This window comes from Eleutherodactylus coqui, chromosome 11 (genome assembly GCF_035609145.1).
Source record: "Eleutherodactylus coqui strain aEleCoq1 chromosome 11, aEleCoq1.hap1, whole genome shotgun sequence".
Lineage (NCBI taxonomy): Eukaryota > Metazoa > Chordata > Amphibia > Anura > Eleutherodactylidae > Eleutherodactylus > Eleutherodactylus coqui.
Window position 1 is genome coordinate 90,879,791 of NC_089847.1, and position 12,325 is coordinate 90,892,115.

Genomic DNA, 12,325 nt, shown 5'->3' on the forward strand with positions numbered 1-12,325 from the left:
CTCCAAGTAAGAAGTCACATCTAGATCTGTCGGGCCTTATACGGTTAGTGCAGGTAGTTGGACTGACCATTAGATGCTTACGACCACTCTAATTAAACCAAAAATGCAGCAAAATCATGTTTGTACCGATGCACGCTTTTTATACTAAACCGACGCAACAGCAAATTCTGCTAACCGACTTTATTCCAAGTCAGTTCAATGTTCTGTATGTTTCTCTAAGCAAAACTGCTGGAAGTTGTTGAAGGGAACGTGGAATCCTGCGGCTTCCCCTGTACAGTCAGCTCCTCCATGCTGGATGCTGGGATAGGATGACACCCAGCTCTTCACACATCCGAATATCCACCATCAGCGCTGTCACAAGGTAATCTGCAATTCTCCTTATTGAAACGTGACGCCTTCCTGAGTTTCCGGATGATGAGCCGTGTACTCTTCACGATGACTGGGATTTAGTTGCTTTCAATTTTGCTGCAGTTTAATCATGAGATTTTCATATCCAAAGCAAATCAACCCTAACTAAATCTAATTTTTACCCAATTAGAAAAAGCTTATCCCGCTTGATGACTTTTGTAGGATCCTATATTCCGGAAAAGTAAATCTAGACATTAAAGGAACACTCCAGGCTAGATGGTACCGTGTTACGGCTGCTGCTTGTCAGGAGTTGCTTGCAGTATACTCTTGTGACATCCATTTCAGAAAAAAAGTCTAACAGTTTTTTTTGCATTTTTCTTTAGCATTGTTTTCTGGGATTTTGATTTGAAATCGGCTGCATACCCGCAAGTGATTTCATACAATGCGTCGCTCCCCCTCACCTCCACCAAAGGCTTTCTGCTCATTGTTCCCCGGCTTCTGGTTCCCAGCGGCCTGTAGTGGCCTCACCTAACCAGCATCCCCTGATCAGGCTGCTAGGATCCGGAAGCCGGGGAGCGCTGACGACGGGAAGCCTACAGAGGAGGTGAGGGGGAACACCACATAGTATGAAATAAGTTGCGGATACACGGTTGATTTTCAGTAAAAATATGCACCAATTGGTGCTAATTTTGACTGTTTTTCAATGCTGAAATGCTGCGGAATTTGTTGCAGACAATCTGCAGCAGTTCTGCCACATGTAAAACATACCCCAAGTCAGCTTGAGGTATGCTGTCATGTGCAGAATAGCCTCAGTAGTAATAGTGCCCTCTATATCAGCCTCAGTAGTAAGTGTCACCTATATCATCCCCAGTAGTAATAGCGACCCCACAGTGACCCTGGTAATATTAGTGTCCCCTATATTGGCCCCAGTAATATTAGTGTCCCCTATATCGGCCCCAGTAATATTAGTGTACCCTATATCGGCCCCAGTAGTATTAGGGTCCCCTATATCGGCCCCAGTAATATTAGTGTCCCCTATATCGGCCTCAGTAGTATTAGGGTCTCCTATATCTGCCCCAGTAGTATTAGTGTCCCCTATATCGACCCTAGTAGTATTAGGGTCCTTTATATCGGTCCCAGTAGTATTGGTGTCCCTTATATAGGCCCCAGTAGTATTGGGGTCCCTTATATAGGCCCCAGTAGTATTGGTGTCCCCTATATCGTCCCCAGTAGTATTGGTGTCCCCTATATCGGCCCCAGTAGTAATACTATTACTTCTGAAGCCGAAATAGTGGACACTATTACTATTGGTGTCCCCTATATTAGCTCCAGTAGTAATATTGACACTCGCAGTAGCCCCAATAGTAATAGTGCCCCCCTGAAACCAATATACTTACCTTCTTCTTGTCTTTAAAGTACCACTGCTCCTCTGCTAGGCGCTGCTGCGAGCAAAAGTGTGTCTCTTCCTCCCTTCTCTTCTCCTGTGGAACCAAGGAGGATAGCTCAGTGGAGGAAGAAACTGGGTGCACACACTGCCGTCATTTTGTGCACCCATAGCAGTGCCGCTGATTACCAGATATCGGTGCGCGTTCCCACAGAGAGGGCTCTAAATGCCCCGTCTAGCACTCGTGTCATAGAAGTATAGCATGTGGCATAATCGTGGAGTGCTATTTTTGTTACTCTCTCATTCTGTAGTCAGTTTGGTTCAGGTGCCCAACTTCAGAATAGGCACAGCACCTCATGGCTTAAATATTCAGTGTTACCTTTACTCACTGTGGCATCAAACTCTTCGTTTTGTATGAACATTTCTGGTGCTGCCGTTAATCTTGAACTTGGATGCATCAATACATTGGATTTGCTGTGAAATATGTGTTACTGTACATTATAGCCCATGCCAAGCAGTAGGTTACTTTTCCCTTGCTCGGAAATAGCTTAGCGCCTACTAGTTGTCCCTCGAGACCACAGTCTTTGTTTTACATTACTTTATGGTTATGGAGGCCCTCAATCTTTTTCCTGCACATTTTGCATCCGTGAAGAAGCTACTGTTCTTTCTTTCAGTGTGCAGCGCATTATGTTTTGGTCTTCTGATGTGGTCACCTTTTGGTCTGCCTGTTTGTGCTTTGAATGTAATTGATCCAGTCCCGTCAAAGGATTTTAGAGTGCCATGCACAGCCCCTTAGAGATGTTTCATTTTTTTCATGCTGAGAAAGTTCTTCTCCGCTTAGATAAACTTCTGACCCTTTCACTTAGTGGTGATGATGCTGTATTTTCTACTGTCACAATGCGACTTGGTGAAAAATGTTTTGTAGAACATCTAAGCCACTTGCGGCACTGGCTGCAAGTTGGATAACTTAAACGAGTTCCTGAGTACATCAAATCCACTTCAGAGGGTAATATGAACAAGTAGTAGGTCTCATGCACCTGACCAGTTGAAGTGCATGACGCTTTGAATTCACATGGTAGCATTCAGATTTTCCTTCTGTTGGGTTCCATAAGAATCTCTATGGAAAAAGTGCTACATGCTCCACTGGATGCCCTTATGTATTAATGCTGGTTCTACTTGGTTATAACCGTAAATTTACACCGTCCATGTCACTGTTATATTGGCTCCATGCCACAGTTTGAAGCCATTCCCAAATTTTCAATGCCATCCCTAGTCTAGCTCCACCACCTGCCTGCTCCTCTGAACCGAACTGCTACTACCATGTACTGACCTCTGACTTCCCCCAACTACATTACGTCCCTGCTCCTTTGTACCGCAACTTATATTACCTGTTACTGACCTCCAGCTTTCCTCTGACTGCACTCCGAACCCCCACCAGACCTGTTACAAACTCTGCATAAGGCCACTTTCATATGAGTGGCTGTGTTTTAAAAGCACAGCTCATTTTCTTTTGTCTCTGTATTTGCATTCATTGGTATTGGTATTTCTAGTAGGCAAATACAAATCTATATTTTCCCCTGTAGAAAAAAAAAGGGTCCTAATACGCCCGTATGGAACTGGCCTAACTAGAACCTTTTTATTTTTAGGAGGTATTGTACATTTCTGACTCGGCTTTAGTTAGACTTTCATCAAAAAACACATTTCTTTGCATTTGTTTTTACAAAACTACAATTTTGCATGAAGGTACTTATGACTATAAGGTGCTGGGTGGCATTTCCGCAATGCGTCAGGTGACTACTTGAAGTAAAGACGTGTAATATGATTTTTCAAAAGATTTTTTTTAATAACTCGATTTTTATATTTATTTGTCAAAAGCACAAAAATTTGTCTTGGCAGCACAAGAGTTAAACCATGGTTTAACCCTTTCCAGATAGAGCATTTGTGACCATACCTGCGGTTGTAATTGTGCAGCTTTTCATTTTAGGAAAGTAGAAACTAGAATAAGTAGTTGCTTGCCCTTGGAAAATAGGAGCAAAATGGCCAAGGGGTCATATATTACGTGTAATACTGGATAACCGCCGGGAAAACAGTAATCTGTTTGCCTCTTCAGCTATGAAACTTGTGTGGTATTAAAAAGTGAAGTCCCATAGATGGTTAAATGAAGAAAAGCCCATCTCTTATGTAACATGTTCCTTGTATAGTTCATCCTTCTCTGGCTGCTGTAACGTTGGCGCTTAGGAGTCTAAGCCGTCACATGTGGCCAGATGCATGACATAGCCGAGTCCTAAATCGCTTCATGATCCAGTAATCTGTTTTCAACCCAAGTCCGTCTGAAGATTTAATAAGTCGTGATGAATTCTGACTCTGTTACCTTAGTATTTGCTTCTTGTTTACCTAGAATAGCCAAGTCTCCTAGGAAAATCTGGTAATAAATATAAAGTACCTGCAGGCATTGGATATAACACGGCCGGTTAGACCTACAGGGATGTGGGAAAAAGACCTAAATTGGTTCAGTTGCACCTGTGAATGAAGCCTGTTACAAAGCGAGATAACTAGGACACAAACTATCGGATATAATTAAAGCAATTACAGCCCAAAGTAAGTAAATCCATAGATTATGGAGTGGGAAGTTTCAGCGCAGCCATAGAAGTTCTAAACTTTCTCCTACATTTAAGTAGTTAAGTATGATTTGCGCTGCCACCGTAATTACGCGATCAGTGTGCAGTTAGTTTCTGCTTTGCGACACGAAAACTTAAATATTTACCAGGTGTGCATTTCATTAACATATATTCATATACTACACTTTCAGTGCACCTGCCTAAAGTTGGGTAAACAGAGCTTATATTGGGGAAAACCTCTGGAAAGTGGCTCCAATTATTCCCATCAGACTTTGATTTTCAGTAGCTTTATGCCCTAAAAGCGCCAATAATTATTTTGCTTGTTGCAGATCTGTCACTAGGATAGACCTTTTACGTAAATGCATCCGTCGGGTACTTTATGGGAAATCTTGCGGTGGGCAACTCGCATTGACCCCTTAGGGTGCGATTTTAAAGCACCCGCTATGTGTTAAATAATGACATGTCCACAGCGCTCTAATACTCGAGGGACGTATGACTGTATGAGGGGCCACTTGTTGAATCGGGCAGGGAGGAATGTTAGGGACCGTTCACATGGGTGGAATTCTGCCAGGACGCACCGCAAGACTCCGTTTAAGCTGCCGCTGTGGAATTCTTCACCAAAGTCTACAGGTCTAACTGCAGATTTTGATGCATAATTGCAGACAGATTAAACAATTCCGCATCAAAATCCGCAGGTAGCCCTGTGAATTTTGGTGCAGAGTTTACTGTTTGTTGTAGTGCATCCTGCAGTCTAATTCAACCTTTGTGAAGGGTCTCTTAAATAATCTATAGGTATTTCCTGATCGGTAGGAGTCCAAGTGGTCAGACCTCTACTCGCCAGATACTTATCACCTACCCTGTGGATGAGTAACATAGTATGCTAGGCTGAAAAAAGGCAAATGTCAACCTAGTTCAGCCTGTTTCCCCCTCCTTCCTCCCGCCTTGTTGATCCAGAGGAAGGCAAAAAAAACACAATGAGGCAGAAGCTAATTTACCCCATAAAGTCAGAAGTAACATAGTCACATGGTATGTTAGGCTGAAGGGAGACCATGTCCATCTAGTTCAGCCTGTTTCCAACCCCCCTGCCTTATTGATCCAGAGAAAAAGGGGAAAAAAAAACAATGAGGCAGAAGCCAATTAGCCCTTTTGGGGGGGAAAATTTCTTCCTGACTCCATAACGGCAGTCAAAATAATCACTGGATGAACATTTAAAAAGTTCCTACCTGACTTAAAGACCGGCAGTCTGAAGATACCCGGATCAACAATCCATCTGGTTATTTAATGTCTATATCCTGAAATGTTGTAGTGCTCTGAAAAGACGTCTAGGCCCCTCCTTATTATGGAAAGAGAAGAAATTGAGCGTGGAGTAAAACCCAGTGACAGGTGCTAAACCAAAAAGGTTCTGAAATTGTAGGTGTTAGGAATGGTAGAGGTGCTGCCCGCCAGAAAACGCTCCACCTGTGTGGGCGTGAACATGATGAGGAAAAGGGGAAAAAAGGGTGGTCAAAAAGGTGCAACGCTCTAAGCTCGGTAGGAAATGAAGGTGATGGATAAGGTAGTGGGAGAACTTCTCTTTTATTGGACAACAAAGAAAAAGTAGACCTATACCAGCGCCTTGTTAAGCATCTATAGATTCACAGTGATGGTACACTCACCTGGTGCACGGTGGAATTCTTTTATGTCCCTGGAAATCCACCAGCACCCAGTGTCCAGGTCTGTGTGTCACAGTGTTCCTTGTCCCGAATCCAGGGGCATCCATATGAGCGGCTAGGAGAATTTAAATCCCCATACCAAGGTGGCTCACACAAGTATCCAATAAAGAAAAAAGATTTCTCGCGCTCGAAGGACTATAGGACATATAACCACGAGACCATTTGGTCTATATTAACCTTGCTTTATTTTGCCCTTTGCAATCCGTTTTGGCGTTTTTCAAATGCCTTTTTCAAGCATTAACCCTTTTCAATCCAATTTGTATCCTGGTTTTCCTAGGGGGCTTCCTCTTTTTCTGCCTTTATACAGCGGTGATATATGCTGGCTATATACAGTACGAGAACCCCAACTTACGTCTTTCAACATCAGAGCTGTACAGCCTTAATTAATAATGTCTTAAGATGTCAGACAGTGGATTGGAAAGGGTTAACAAGGTAACCCACACGATATACACTTATATCTATATATATAAAGACGAAAGCCCTCACTGACTCACTGACTCACTCGCCAAAAGTTCTCCAACTTCCCGATGTCGTAGAAACATGAAATTTGGCACAAGCATAGATTATCTCCAAAATAGGAAAATTAATTGGGTCCCAACTCGATTATTCAATTCTAGCGCAAAAGAATTGGCGTTGAAATTGTACATGCGGAATGTAATTTTCTCACTTTCCGGTGTCATAGAAATGGGAAATTTGGCACGAGCATTGATTATGTCATAAATAGGAAAAGCTAATTGGTCCCAACTCCATTATTCAATTCTATGCGCAAAAGAATTAGCGTCCAAATTTTACGTGCGGAATGTAATTTTATCACTTTCTGGTGTCATAGAAACGGGAAATTTGGCACGAGCATTGATTATGTCATAAATAGGAAAAGCTAATGGGTCCCAACTCGATTATTCAATTCTAAGCGCAAAAGAATTAGTGTCCAAATTTTATGTACGTAATCAAATTCTCTCTCACTTCCTGATGTCATTTTATATAAAGGAAACGTCGCATGGTTACCTCCCTGTGGTATTTCCTGGGTAACGCAGAGAACTATGCAAAATGGTGAACATATGTTTTTCCGGTATCTCTAAAGTAAGCACGACTTCATAAGATTTTCCGTGTGAACACCAGATAAATACCAGTACCAAATTAACTCGGGCGAAGCCGGGTATATCAGCTAGTCTATATATACAAACATCACTAACTTACCGTTCCGCAGTCCGTAGTAGACGCTGGTGTGGTGAGCCTGACGTGATTTGAGGGGCAGGATCCTCACCCTAGGTCGTCAGTCATCACGTGGTGCACGCCATGGAACACGAGACCCTTCGTCAGTCCAGCTGGGTAAGAGTGTACAAACATTTGGAGACCTGGGGGTAACATGGTTCCAAAACAGTGTTACCCTCAGGTCTCCAATTGTTTCTACACTTTTAGGCCTCATGTCCACTGACACGTGATCCGCACCCATAGGGATGCATTGGACACCTGCAGGTAAGTAAATACCTGTGCATGTCATTTTTCCCTGCTTCGCGGATCGCACGTTCAGGAAATCACCCGCAGCATGCTCCATTTTCTGCGGGTTTCCTGCACGGACAGCTCCTGTAGGCTTCCATTGAAGCCTATGGAAGTCGCCCGAATCCGCGGCACACCCACAGCTCAATTTCTGCTCTGCCGTGGGAGGGCAGGAGTTCAAGAAAAGAAAAAAGAGCACATCCGCCGGGCTGAAGAAAGAAGATCCGGCCACGACTGAGGGCAGATCCGTAGCATCCGGACTGGTAAGTAAAATCCTATTTTCAGGCCTCATGTTTGCGGGAAAGGAGGGACCCACTGCGGGATTCTGCATGGAGAATCCGCGCGAGCCCGAATTTCCCAGCGGACATGAGACCTTAGGGCTAATGCTGCCCACGGTCTGATTTCTGCCACGTGAAACGCGGCGGAAATTCGCAGCGTCTCACCACAGCTATTGAACCTAATAGCTCAAGGTACACGCTGCAGAATTCTGCAGTGTGAAATTATCCACGGCATGTAGTCAACGGAAGCCGCCCGTCACGCTATACTTACGCTGTAGCACAGCAGAAGTATAGTGTGCATACGCGACCTGCCCACCGCCAGCCGCGTCATGGGACACCACGAGCGTGTCATGTGCTGTACAGTATGCAGGTGAGGCACAACTAAATTAATAAAACTGCCCCATAGTGCGCAGTTTAAGTTAGCACCTAGATTGAGGATTTCGGGCACAACTGATCAGTTACCATAGCACCCTCCGATGTATTTCCTGTATGGCTTCTAATAAATGACCTTATTTACTGGTGATCTACCCTATTTGCATGTACTATTTCAATCATGGGTAGAGTTGTGTTCATAGAGTAATAAAATCGGGGACTAGTTGACATTCTTGTGTTTCTCGCCATGATTTCTGGTGGGTATGTAACATTGCAGTAGTACTTTTACTGCACATCTCTGATAGTTCATCTTACCGCATAACTTTATAAGGAATGAGGGTAGATGTTCCCGAAGTAAAATATTTTCTTGATATGCCATTAAAGAATATCTAAAAGGTATTGTTAAGGAAATAAAATGTAGGAATCACTTAAAAATAAACTTGGAAGCCAGAAAGCTGAGTGCCTGGCTAACCTCTCTAGAATCTCGAAGGAAGTTGCTAAAGCTACAGAAATTCTATGAAAAACTTTATTTCAAAAAGCTCAAAATTCTGCGTTCTATTCAAAGAAAATACATTTACAAGGCTGGAGGACCGTAAGTCTATTATCTAATATTGGGAAATGCAGTTGTTTTGTTGTTGCTGCTTATTCCAAAAACGAAACGATCTTAAAGTTTCAACTCAACTGCTTCCTAAAAGACATTGTGCCAAGTTTTAAAATACCTGATTGGTGGAGGGCCCTATCGCATGAGAATGTGAGTCCAATGTCCTTCTGTACAAATGGTGCAGCGATGAAGAATGTACACTACTGCTCTATTTATCTCAGAGACTGGTGGAGATACAGCAGTCCCACAGAGATGAAACAAGCTGCCACGTGCATACTCTACAAGTGCTCCACCTATAGGGGAGGGGGAGCTTCACAATACCCCCATAGACTGTTTCTTCCTTTCCCCCTCCCCTTCCTCCCCTCCCCTCAGTGCATGTTTGTTATAAATAGAGACCACTTGCCAATTGTTCCCTATGCTTGAAAAAGGCTTGACAGAAGCCGAAACGCGTTGCAGCGCCAATTCACCTGTTTTTTATGAAATAAACCGACCTATGAGGAATACGCCTGCTCCACTGGAGTTTTTCTGCCTTCTTGGATATTGGGGGTGCCAGGAGTCCAGGCACCCCATAACAAGTAAGATTTCTTTACACTGACACAGTCTGACGGAGCGCATGAAGTGAGTTTTTTCCTATTTTAAATATACAATACCCCCATTCTTGTGATTTACTGGAGCTTCCAGCAGTAGGACCCCTTATATCCTATCTTGTGCTCAGCCAACTCTTCTCACCATAATTTGTGCCAATTGGGAGGATTATGCGCCTGCCCCCGAGTAACAGTTTTTTAGTTTTGCTGAATGCGAAGGCTTTTAAGAAATTTTGTGGTATTTCACCTTTCAAAATGGATTTATGGGTTAAATTGACATCTACTTCTTTTCTGATATTGAATTCCTTTCCCATTCGGAGAGATACTTTCCTCTTCTGTTCACACTGATAGGAGTCTTTTGGCTATTGTATTTTAGAGTCAGCAGATAGGGTCTTTATGAGGGAATTTAATAATTCTTCTATGTATCAGGAACTCAGTGGTTACATTTAGAAGTTTCACAAAGTTAAAAATAAACTGGGACAAATCTATATTGATGGCGATCGATCATGCAGTGGTACAGTATCTCCTAGTATTCCTGGGCAACTGACTGACCGTTCATTATCTATTTAGCATCTTAGTATTAAAGTCTCAAAGAATGTAGAGGATTGTGTGACCTTGAATTGTGAAGGTGACTCAAGTTGTTGCACAAAATAAAGGGGCAAATGTTAAAATTGGGATACAATGTCCTCTATCAATGGTATATAGAACGCCTATCAATGGTAAATATGATATTAGTTTCACAAATACATATTTTAAGCAATAGCCCAATTTGGTTTCCATTCAGGTTTAACTTGTAGTTGCTGTGGTTTGAGATTTAGTATGGAGAGGCCGACAATATTGACTAAAGTTATGGAATCTGCATTCAGAATTAGATGACTTTTCTAAATTTGAAGTTTATATTTTGGGCTTCAAAAAATAGACTTTAGGCTCATTAATAGCCATTTGTGTGAACTTGATGAAAGTGAAAGTAACAAGGGGCATTCTCTACGTCTGGAGGAAAAAAGGTTTCTATACCAACATAGAAGGGGGTTCTTTAGGCTGCCTGCACACGGCCAGATTTGCATTGCAAAATCTGTAGCTGGTGCCCGGCTCCTGATTCCGCAGCAAATATTTGCCATAGCTTGCAACGTAAAAGCGGGTTTCCATGCCTATGAAGTCAATAGAAGCTGTCCGTCCCGCGGTCCTTCTGCAATCATTGTGGAAAGGCTGCGGGATGTGCATCATTGTCTAGCAATGGCCCGGTAACTTCTGTACTGCGCATCTGCAGTGCAGAAAAAAACTATCTGGACGGGTAGGCCGGGCATCGGGGCAGATTCCACTGCTGTATCCTGCATGCGGAATCCGAGCCGTTTGTGTGCATTTGGCCTTACTGTGAGAGCAGTGAGACTATGGAACTCTCTGCCTGAGGACGTGGTGATGGTGAACTCACTGAAATAGTTCAAAAACGGCATTGCCTTTCTTGAGTGCAACAATATTACGTGTTATAGTCACGGATGACTTCAGAAGGGTCGGTGATCCAAGGAGTTATTCTCACTGCCAGATTTGTAGTCATGGTGGATTTTTCTTCCTTAAAATGAGGAAAATTGGCTTCTACCTCACGGCATTTTTGGCCTTCCTCTAGATCAACATTGCAGAATCATGAGCTGAATTGGATGGATTTTTGAATTTCTTCACCCTAACTATGAAGTAGTGTTATTTCTTCATGTTATTCAGTAAGGCACTGCAGGTAATAGTGATGACTGAGGTCCCTCCTTTGGTTTGAGACTGTCATTCACAATGTACCGATAGCTGTAATTGGCTGGCAGCACAGTCTACTGAATGGAATGGGAGGGGTCTGCCCATTCTATCCGGTGACAGTGGGCTAGAAGAAAATAGCCACCAGATGAGTAAACCCAATATGTTCATGAATGTAACTGTGACCACTGATGTCTCCTGAGGGTCTGAGATGTTCCTCTATGCTGCGCTAATGCCTGGATCTAGCCGTCTGCTGAATGGCGCTGGGTCTCACCTCCACTCTGAGTCAACAGATTGACAGAGGAGCTCCGTAAAATGAAGGCCTCGATTAGTATTCTTTCTTTAAGCCCCAAAAGCATTTTACTATCCTTGTAAGTGTGAAATGTCAAACTATTATGATTTTATAGTCCATCATAAAGAGGAAATTAATTTCAAAATTGCATAATGTTGTGCTAAAATAATGGACTTTAAAGTTTTTCCTTTCAAATATCAAAATTCGTCTGTGGTGAAGAAAGATCTAGGCTCCATTCTACCCACACAATGAGAGATAATTTTTACTGCAATTCCAAAGTCATCTTTGTGTTCCATTTCTATTTTATCTCCATGTTTTTATAGTTCACAGGCTTTAGTGCGCTCTCGAAATTTTTGTATAAAGTGGGCAAACGAGAAACATCTAAGTGTCCTAAATGTTCACAGGATAACGCAGCTTTGATTCATTTCTATTGGAGATGTCCCAATCTTCACAGGCACTGGAAAATAATTGTGGGTAAATTAGGGGAGATGTGGAGATACACTTCTGTCATGATCTCTGCGTTTTAGGTGATTACAGCAGCTTAAGTGGTTCTTTAAGCAAAAAGCTTGTTATTGCTAAAGCACAATTTGTGGCTAGGAAATTGATAGCTAAGTATTGGATGTCTTCTATCCCCCCTACGGTTGAAGCTTGGCATGGACCCTTTGAACAAATTATTCAATTCCTAAATCACAGCTTAGATCCTTTTGTAGATAACAAGACATGGAGCTTCCAATTGGCGCTCTATCAAGTATTGAAGGAGAAGATTTCTGTTACTTTTGTCATTTTTCTCTTTCTTATACTCTATAGATAAGTGGTAGGTTCATCTTCAGAGGAGTTGTCTTGGGTTCGAAAAATATGGTTGCTTTCCTCCAAGCACAGCGCCACCCTTGTCTGTGGGTTGTGTC

General features: G+C 42.7%; 1 protein-coding gene across 8 annotated transcripts in view; it reads left to right on the plus strand.

Moving 5' to 3' along the window:
* The window catches only part of TSPAN4 (tetraspanin 4), a 529,911-nt gene that overhangs the window by 116,281 nt on the left and 401,305 nt on the right, over positions 1-12,325 (plus strand). Inside the window, exon 1 of one of the 8 annotated variants that reach the window (XM_066583033.1) lies at positions 262-361. The exons of the other annotated variants lie outside the window; for them this stretch is intronic. The gene's annotated coding sequence lies outside the window, so the exon portion shown is untranslated. Of the gene's footprint in view, positions 1-261; positions 362-12,325 lie in introns of those variants that run through there. 8 annotated transcript variants of the gene reach the window in all.